This window comes from Carassius gibelio, chromosome B14 (genome assembly GCF_023724105.1).
Source record: "Carassius gibelio isolate Cgi1373 ecotype wild population from Czech Republic chromosome B14, carGib1.2-hapl.c, whole genome shotgun sequence".
In the NCBI taxonomy this organism is placed as follows: Eukaryota; Metazoa; Chordata; class Actinopteri; order Cypriniformes; family Cyprinidae; genus Carassius; species Carassius gibelio.
The window spans coordinates 978080-986988 of NC_068409.1; the positions used below are offsets into that span (position 1 = coordinate 978080).

Sequence of the window (8909 nt, forward strand, 5' to 3'; positions counted from 1 at the left end):
CAGTTGCTCATTTCAAAACGAACAATGTCTTCAAGATAATGAAATGGTTGAAACCCAGTGTAGGCCTACTATTTTACTACACTGAAAATAGTTCAGAATTTTCACAAAATACATATAAAATATAGGTAGTAACACTTTATAATGTTTGTTAACATTATTGCATTAACTAACAATGAGCAATACATTTGTTATGGTATTTATTAATCTCCATTAATGTAAGATAATAAAAAATATTTAGTTCATGTTAGTATAAGTGCATTAACAATTTTAACAAATAGGCCTACCACTTTTGATACTTTTTAATTCAGAAATTACAAATGTGATACTTAATTTTAATACTGTATTAGTAAATGTTAACATTAAGATTAACAAATGCTTTTAATAAGGGTTTTTCATTGTTAGTTAATGTTAAAAATAGAAACTACTTATAAAGTGTTACCATAATCCAAAATATAAATAAAATCTTAAATTAATTTCCCATACAAGGAGCCTACCTGCGTGCCATCTGCGCCAGGTCAGGAAAGCGGCCTTGATTTGTCTTCCAAAATTCGAGAGGGTTATTGCTCCTGGGGATGGGGACTTCTGAGAGATACCCATCTACAGTGTTGGGAAAGTTCACTTTCTACATGAACTAGATCAAAGTTCAATTCACAAATTTTAAAATGAACTAGTTCAGTTCATAGTTCAAACTACAAAATTTTGAACTAAGTTCACTAAGTTCCAAAAATGAACTAGTTCATAGTTCTTTTTTTCCATATGTTGCTGCAAGCTATTATTTTTCACAATTATTGCCACAGCCCATATAGAATCACAGACAGCAATTATTTTATCAGTTTTAACAATGAAGCTATGCTCAGATTTCATCTTCATATAATATCCAATTTTGAATCCTTATCCAACCAGGGTTTACATTAGGATTGAGGGGACAGCATTCCCCCATTGTTGCTTTAATGCTTTGTCTCCCATTCTCACCGACCTTGTCATAAACATCATAAAAAATTATTTTAAATGATCATACACCTTCTTGCTACATGCTGCTGTCGCCTTTTTTTTTTTTTTGATGACGCGTCGCGCATGCGGCGGACGACTGTGCGCCACTGGTGGCTGGTGTTGCCAGATTGGGTGTTTTTTTCCGCTACATAATAAGACCCGTTTACGGTGTGTTTTAGCCGGGTTTTCACCTGGAAGGCTCTATAGAAATCTGGCACCCTATTGAACGAAGTTAACCTGAGAGAGCGTGCCGTTAACAGACACCAGAATGAACGAGTTGACAGTAATGTTCATCAGGCATTAATACAGCACGTTCAGTTCACGTTCGCCCAAAATATGAACGAGTTCATGAACTATCGTTCAATGAACGCGTTCAGGCACAACACTGCCCATCTAACTGTTGAGCAGTCGAGCTTGTCCTCTGTCTTGCAAATGGGTTATTCTCTTGGAGGATCTCATCGAACATGTCAGACAGCGAGACTGTGCGCGGCTCATCTGTAGTACGAGCCAGTTTACTCTCTGAGCTGTTTTCATCTCCTGCGCTGTGCAGTGTGCATCACCTGACAGTCTCCATCACCTAGCGGCTTTCCCAAATCCAGAACAATGTCTGCAAACGGCCGTTTTTGCATCTTTATCTGACACTTTTTAAAGTGTTTCCACACTGCTGACATGTTTGCTGCATAAAGCGCGCGCCTATCACTCTACGCGGGTTATTTGATTGCGTCATTAAAAACGTCATTGTTCGGCAAAATTTATTCGGCCTTTTTACTTATTCGGCCGAACACCGAAAGTGCTTTTTTGGCTATTTTCGGCCGAATAATTTCGGTTGCCGAACATTCGGTGCATCCCTAGTCGATATATTATGCTTGACAAGTCTTGTCAAACAAATTATGAGGGAAAGTAGAAACTGGCAACTCTTAAAATCGGAAAACTGTGAAAAAAATGCCAACTCCTCTTCAGTATATCATTTTAGACAACAGTTAACTGTTATTTTGAGATGATGGGACGTTCTGGACATTCATTGAATTGGAGAGTGATTTTGAAAACAGACGTTTCCCTTAAATTCTGTCAACCACAGAATCCCTCAACAGCTCATACGGACACCAGACATCTATCTTAACAATCGATCTTGAAACAAGCTTTTATCTTTGACTGTGACAGTCAAAGGACACAATAAATTCACATTAAGACTGCCTAGTCAAGTCTGCATTAGCGGCGGGTTGACCAATGACCCAACTGACTGAGACCCTGCTACCTGCAGCTGGGATACGCAGTCGAGAGATTAAACTGCAGTTATTGGTTCCTTGTCACCGCGGAACCCCTGCAGAGCCTATTACAACCTAATGCATGAAATAGCTGAGAGGGCCCTCCATTGAGTAAAGTAATTAAATGTGGCTGCCTGCCACCATCGGATGTATAAGACCTCAATTGCCCTGGTCAGGTAGAGTAATTACTATTCCTCGCTCTCATGCCTGTTTGATAAAAGATGACTATCTTTCTCAACCCTGAAAGATCATCTGTGCATAAGCTGTAAAACTGGAACACCTCTGAGTTTTTTTTTTATTATTCCACCCATGATAGAACATTGTCCATCCGTAACATTACCATAAATCTCGCAAGTTCTGACTGATATGGCATTGAATGAAGAATATTTTGCTGTGAACATGTTTCAAATTGAACAATCCACACACAGCTGCATGTCAATGCAATGCCTCATGGTTGTACGTTCTGGACTGAAAGGTTACGTGGGAATTACTGGGCAGTTCTTCGACAACTCATGTGGCCACATTATTCATCTAGAGGTAAAAAACAGATCTATTGGAAAGTGATTGATTGGAAGTACACCATAAACATAGCACTCCTTACACAAAGCACACTGGATACTGATTCCAGTAGAGTTTAACATTTAGTGATGATTTAGTAAAATAAGCCATATTTGGTTGGCTTAGAATTGTTGTAATAAAAAATGTTTAGTATTAAAATATAAATATATATATTTTTTGCCATCTTGGAATTATTATTATTATTATTATTATTTATTGTCTGAAATAGGTGAATTGCATTCTGGGAAAGCCTTCTTTTAAATAATGTATACTGTTCTACCGTTCAAAAGTCTGGGGTATTATATATTATACCATGCTTTGATCACAGAAATCATATATTGAAATAGCAAAAAAAAAGTAATTTCAAATTGCACTAATATTTTACAATATTACTGTTTTTACCCCAATAAAAGCAGCCTTGATGAGCATAAGAGACTTCTTCCAGGATTGGGTGAGAGGGGAGGGTGCCTTTTTTTTTCTCTCCGTCTCCATCTGCCTCTCTTTTTCTGCCGGCCGGAGAAGCGCCTGATGTATTTGCTGCTTGGCTGCTCTCAGAGATTGCTATCAGCCAAGACTCGACTGTGGAGGTAAACGCAATACGCATATTTTCCCCCTCCAACCTTCATAACATTTACTTTCAAGCCCTCTGATTTGGCGTCTGTATGCGTGTGTGAATTTTTGGAGCTCTAATAGTGTGCGATTTAAAAGTGCGAGCGTCCGCTTTGGCCTTCCAGAGATGCAATACAAATGTAATGCAAAATGAACCAATCAATAGAGGTGTAATGTTGAAGCCAGGACCTCAGTTTGTAGACGTGTTTTCAATAATAAGAGCGAAGCGCAAAGCCAATCACCATTTGCCTGCAATCGTACGCGGAAAATGAATGTTGATGTTTCTGGCACATTCGAAGCGTCCAGATGGTGTTTCGAGAAACATTGAAAGTCGCTCCACTGCAACACGACTTAATAATCAGTTTGACTGACATGATATCACTGTGCGAGCTACTGATTTAAAAACTAGTTGTCAGCTATGTATAACATTTAAATTCTCACTTCATGTACCCTGTCAACACAACATTATGAGGAATGGCAGATGGTGTTTTACTGGAAGCAGCGTAAGTGTAACACTTTCCTTGGGATACTTCGTTGTCTCTGAATAACTTCATGCTAAATATGGTTGGTTAAAATTGTGCATTATGTTAGAGCTGTGGCCGATGGTATGCACAAAATGTGTCAGCTGGTAATGATTTAGCTTGACTACTTATATTACAGCAGATACTGTATGCATGTGAGGTTATGAATGGGCAGGACTGCTGTATGATATTTACAGCTGTATGCTATTTACCTGTGCAAATACAGACACTAGTCAAGATCTGCATGAGCTTAATTAATAAAGGGTGTTTACCAGGCACATTGCGATTAAATGTAATTATTTAGTGTAGAATGCAAGTGATGTGTGGTCATAGCTGTGCATTTGGCTCATCCAATCAGAATTTACAATGAGAATGATTAGTTTTTTACAGTTTAATATATAAAAATGTATTTAATTGTTAGGTGGTCATTGGCGGCTCGTAGGTTTTAAAATAGAGGAGGCAGACTAATTGTATTGGTTTGGGGATCCAACTATTATTATTATTATTATCATTATTTGCTTAACCACTTTAAAATGGCTTTTTGGTGGCTTTTAATCAGAAAGATTTAAACGACACATACAGCAAGATTTTTAAGTCTTATCACTTGAAGCAAACAGCCATCCCTTCTTAAAAGTCTGTGTTAAAAGAGAGCTGGCTGTTGTGCTATTTAATTAAGCTGACTGCTGCAGCCTATATCCGGCTAAGGTGTGTTCTCCCTTTATTTTTAATTTGTACATATACTGTTTGAATGACAGCTTGGTAAATCTGTTGGCGATTAAATATTTAATATCACTACTCATCATAAGTACTTGGTACATTATCAGCGCAGCGGGAGACGTCTCTATGATGATTGGTTGATATACCAGAAGGGATTCTAGCCTCCCTCGTGAGGTTTCTTTTCTCAGCACTCAAAGTGAACACTCGTTGGTGATTGGCTAGCGGTTGTAATTACATCAGCAGGTTCGGCAGTTACAGAGTTGCCAACTTAGCAACTTTGGCCCTGTTCCAAAAAAAACCCTAAACCCTCGCGGTCTTCCTCTGAGTCCACACTTTCATGATGTAATGTCACTTTGACAGTCAGGTAGAAGTCTGCTGTGGAGCTCTCCTCAGAGCGCATCGAGCATTAGAGGGCGCTCGCGAGCAGAGGTGTAGCAATCGGTCAGAGAAGGCAAGCTATTGCCTGGGCCCCCGCATTTTGAATTGGAAATGTCATTATTAATATAACATGGAGCAATACATCTGTATCCCCCCTAGGGGGACCCCTCTCGTGTTATGTTGGATGTGTTTGCTTTTTCCTTGTGATGCGTCGGCTGCCGTTTTCAAGCCGGCACGTCACTTACTTGTGCATAATATGCTAATTTAAACATGAAGAGGATTTATCTGTCTAGTAGTCAGAAATGGAAAAAAGCAAGAAGAGGAGGAAAAGAGAAAACATGACAGCGGTAAATGATGGAGATGAAAATGACTTAACGATAATTATATAACAAACAAATGTTATTGCTCTTAATTTCAGCTTATTTTTGTTTAATTATTTGCGAGATGAATTACTGGTAATAGTCCAATTACTAATAGGGTTACTGGGAAACAGGTTAGCTAGGGTTGCCCTTAGCAGTAGCATATTATGTAAAGTTTAGCAGGTATTAATAAAAGCTGCAATGGAATAGGTGGTACTGGGAAAGACATGCACATCACCAGTGTCGCCGCTGTTTAGAATCATACATTAGAAATCTGAGTTGATTTACGAGACTGTTGACCAGCCAGTCTCATATGTCAAAGGCAGGAGCAGTATCAAATCCTCCCATACTGTCTCACACTGCTGCTGTGAGCCCTGTTCTCCAATGCTTTGACCTGCAAGCGGAGTGAGAGCTGTCCAAACAGAAGGAGTCGGGTGAACAGCGTGACTGTGTTGGAGAGGTCTGATCTCCAGCACAGAGGCTAACAACAGGCTCGGGCTCCAGGGAATAACGAGACCTTTGGATAACTGTAGCCTTTCAGAGGCTCAAAACATGTTATACGCTGTGCGAAGATGGAGGGAATGGTGCAAAGGTGGGAAGAAAAGCGTGAGACTAAGTGAATGAGACTGGAGAATTCTCCAAATGAAAGGTGAGGGAAATCATTTCTGGAATATGGGATTCTGATCAAAGTCTGTCGACAGCAGTAGACTAAACATCGGATAAACAGCGAGTCCAACCTCAAGTGCAATGAAATACAAGTTACAAAGAAAACTCCTAGAGTTAGCCTCCTAAATCAAACTGACAGTTATTGAGCCGGGTTACTATTTTTAAAAGGCATTTTCAGAGGCATTCCAGGCCAGTAAGTTTATCAAAGGCAAGGTGCTATTAAGGTGCACATGGAATATTCTCACAACACAGAGCCAAACACCACAACCATTCTGCACAGCTCCCCGATGATCATTAGACACTGTCTGCTCTGTCTAGCTCAATCGCTCACAATTGTTTTTTTTCTTTTTTGCAAACCAGCTTTGATATTATCTTTGGAGAAAAAGAATTACAGCATTCACAATCCATCTATTTCATAAAGTGAGAGTGGGACATGCTTTTATTAACTTCTTAAAACAGCACTGTTAACGGCAACACATTGATAAAATAAATGATAGATAGTTCTGGTAATACAAGGTAACTGCATGGGGTAGGGTTAGGTTTAGGGTTAGGTTTAGGGTTAGTACCTAGTTATTACATAGTTATTGTAATTACTATAATAAGTACATAGTATGTACATGAGGAACAGGACTGTAAAATAAAGTGCTACCGATAGATCACTTAATAAAAAGTCACTTTACAGTAAGGTTTTATTTGGAAAGAATTTGAGGAAAGCATGTGAAAAACATTACACAGCCATATAGGCATTTACTGTATGTTGCCTTGTAATAGATTTTGAAGTATGTATCATGCTGTAAGTGTCATGTTAAAGCAGACTTTGTTTTTATAACACTTGTGGCATGTCGCGCACCACTTTTGATGACATAACAATTGCAAGGTGTTACTGTCAGCGAGCATCTCCAGTGGGAAAGACGCCAAGAGTGAGATGTGGCCTGAGAAAATAATTACTCACACAGAATGGCCAGTAATTTTCACAGTCTGCCTTTCTTTTCAGCTCTGATTTGATGCATAGAGAGTCTGCTTCTAGATTAGCTCTTGCTTCCAGGTCTTCCCAGCTCAAGGGAGCAGCAGTCTCAGGGCCACGTGAAAGCCAGGCAGGCAGTTTGCCGCGCTATGGAGCCCAGGGCTGGACTGTAGGGGATGTTTTAATAGGCATATTTCATTGTTAGGAGTGTGGCTGCTGAAACTGGGGCAAATCTACAGGAACATCACAGGTCCTGGCAGACGTCGCTCAAATGTCTCGGTTCCATGATAATTAAAGGCTGTTCTAACACGAGTGCTAGTCAAGCAATGATTTAAGTTAATAATATAAAAACATTACCATTCTAAAGTTTAGGGATGGTAAATGGTGTTAAATACATATTTATGCGTGCCAAAGCTGTCTTTATTTGATTTCAAATGCTGTAAAACATGAATATTGTGAAAAGTTATTAAAATAATGACATTAATATTAACAATAAATTGACTGTTTAAAATCTGAATGTATATTTAAAAAAAAAGAATAATTTATTCCTGTAATGAGAAAGCTACATTTTCATTATTACTATTATTATGTATTATTATTATTGTTATTTTTAGTTTTTTGTTCATTTTCATAAATCATTCTAATATGCTGATTTGCTGCTCAAGATACATTTCTTATTACAATAAATGTTGCAAACAGTTGTGTGGATTTACATTTTTGAAAATCTTCAGAATTCTTTGATGAATCTGAAAAAAAGTTAAAGAAATCTTTTGTAACATCTAAATATCATACCTAAATATCAACTAGAATCACTGGTACTATATATAAGTGCATATAGATAAATCTCAGAATGATCTCAAAGTAAAAAAAAAAAAAAGGTACTAATGGGGAAGTCGTGGCCTAGTGGTTAGAGAGTTGACTCCTAACCCAAGGGTTGTGGGTTTGAGTCTCAGTAGATATAATAACAATAGAAGGATATAACAAAAGCATAAAAGCACACAACACTCACATTTAAAACTTCCTGAACAAATCAACCCAGTGCTCTTAAGCACTATTACTGTAACCATGCTTCACCACATCCCACAATCCCCGGCTCCGCTCACCTCACTAACTGCAGCTGGGACAAACCTCTGCCCCTCGCTCTCAACCCCACACCCACAAACGCTTCCAGCTCCTCCAGTCCCAGATTCCCACTGCGGGAACACAGCTGTAGGCCATGCTTTCTCTCTGTCTCCTTAATGAGGCCCCATTTGCACCTCATGTTCCCGATCCCAAGCCGTCAGGACCACCACTACAGATCAAATGCTGATGGAAATAAATGCAGGAGCACTGTAATGCTATGGAAGCGTGTCCTTGACTAAAGGTAGTGGATGGATGTGATCCAGCAAGAAGATGGGAATTAAAATAATGCAAATAGCACTGGGTTTTTGGAAGCCAACAAATAAACATGCATATGGCATTATAAAACAGACTTTACAATAAACACACATGATTTGGAATACACTACAAGTCAAAGATTTGATATATTAGCATATTATTCCAAAACTTAATATATAATATGATGTTTTGAATATGCTGTGAATATATATACAGTGGTGTGGACCACTTATATATACATAAGTGATCCACAGATCCGCATGCACGACCAAAAGGGGGAAGTCGTGGCCTAATGGTTAGAGGGTTGGACTCCCAATCGAAGGGTTGTGAGTCCGAGTCTCGGGCCGGATGGAATTGTGGGTGGGGGTAGTGCATGAACAGCTCTCTCTCCACCTTCAATACCACGACTTAGGTGCCCTTGAGCAAGGCATCGAACCCCAACTGCTCCCCGGGCACCGCAGCATAAATGGCTGCCCACTGCTGCGGGTGTGTGCTCACAGTGTGT

At 39.2% G+C, this 8909-nt stretch overlaps 1 protein-coding gene across 1 annotated transcript in view; it reads right to left on the minus strand.

The window, feature by feature from the left end:
- Positions 1-8909, minus strand: part of LOC127971119 (AF4/FMR2 family member 2-like) — a 199479-nt gene that overhangs the window by 50519 nt on the left and 140051 nt on the right. The window lies entirely within an intron of this gene.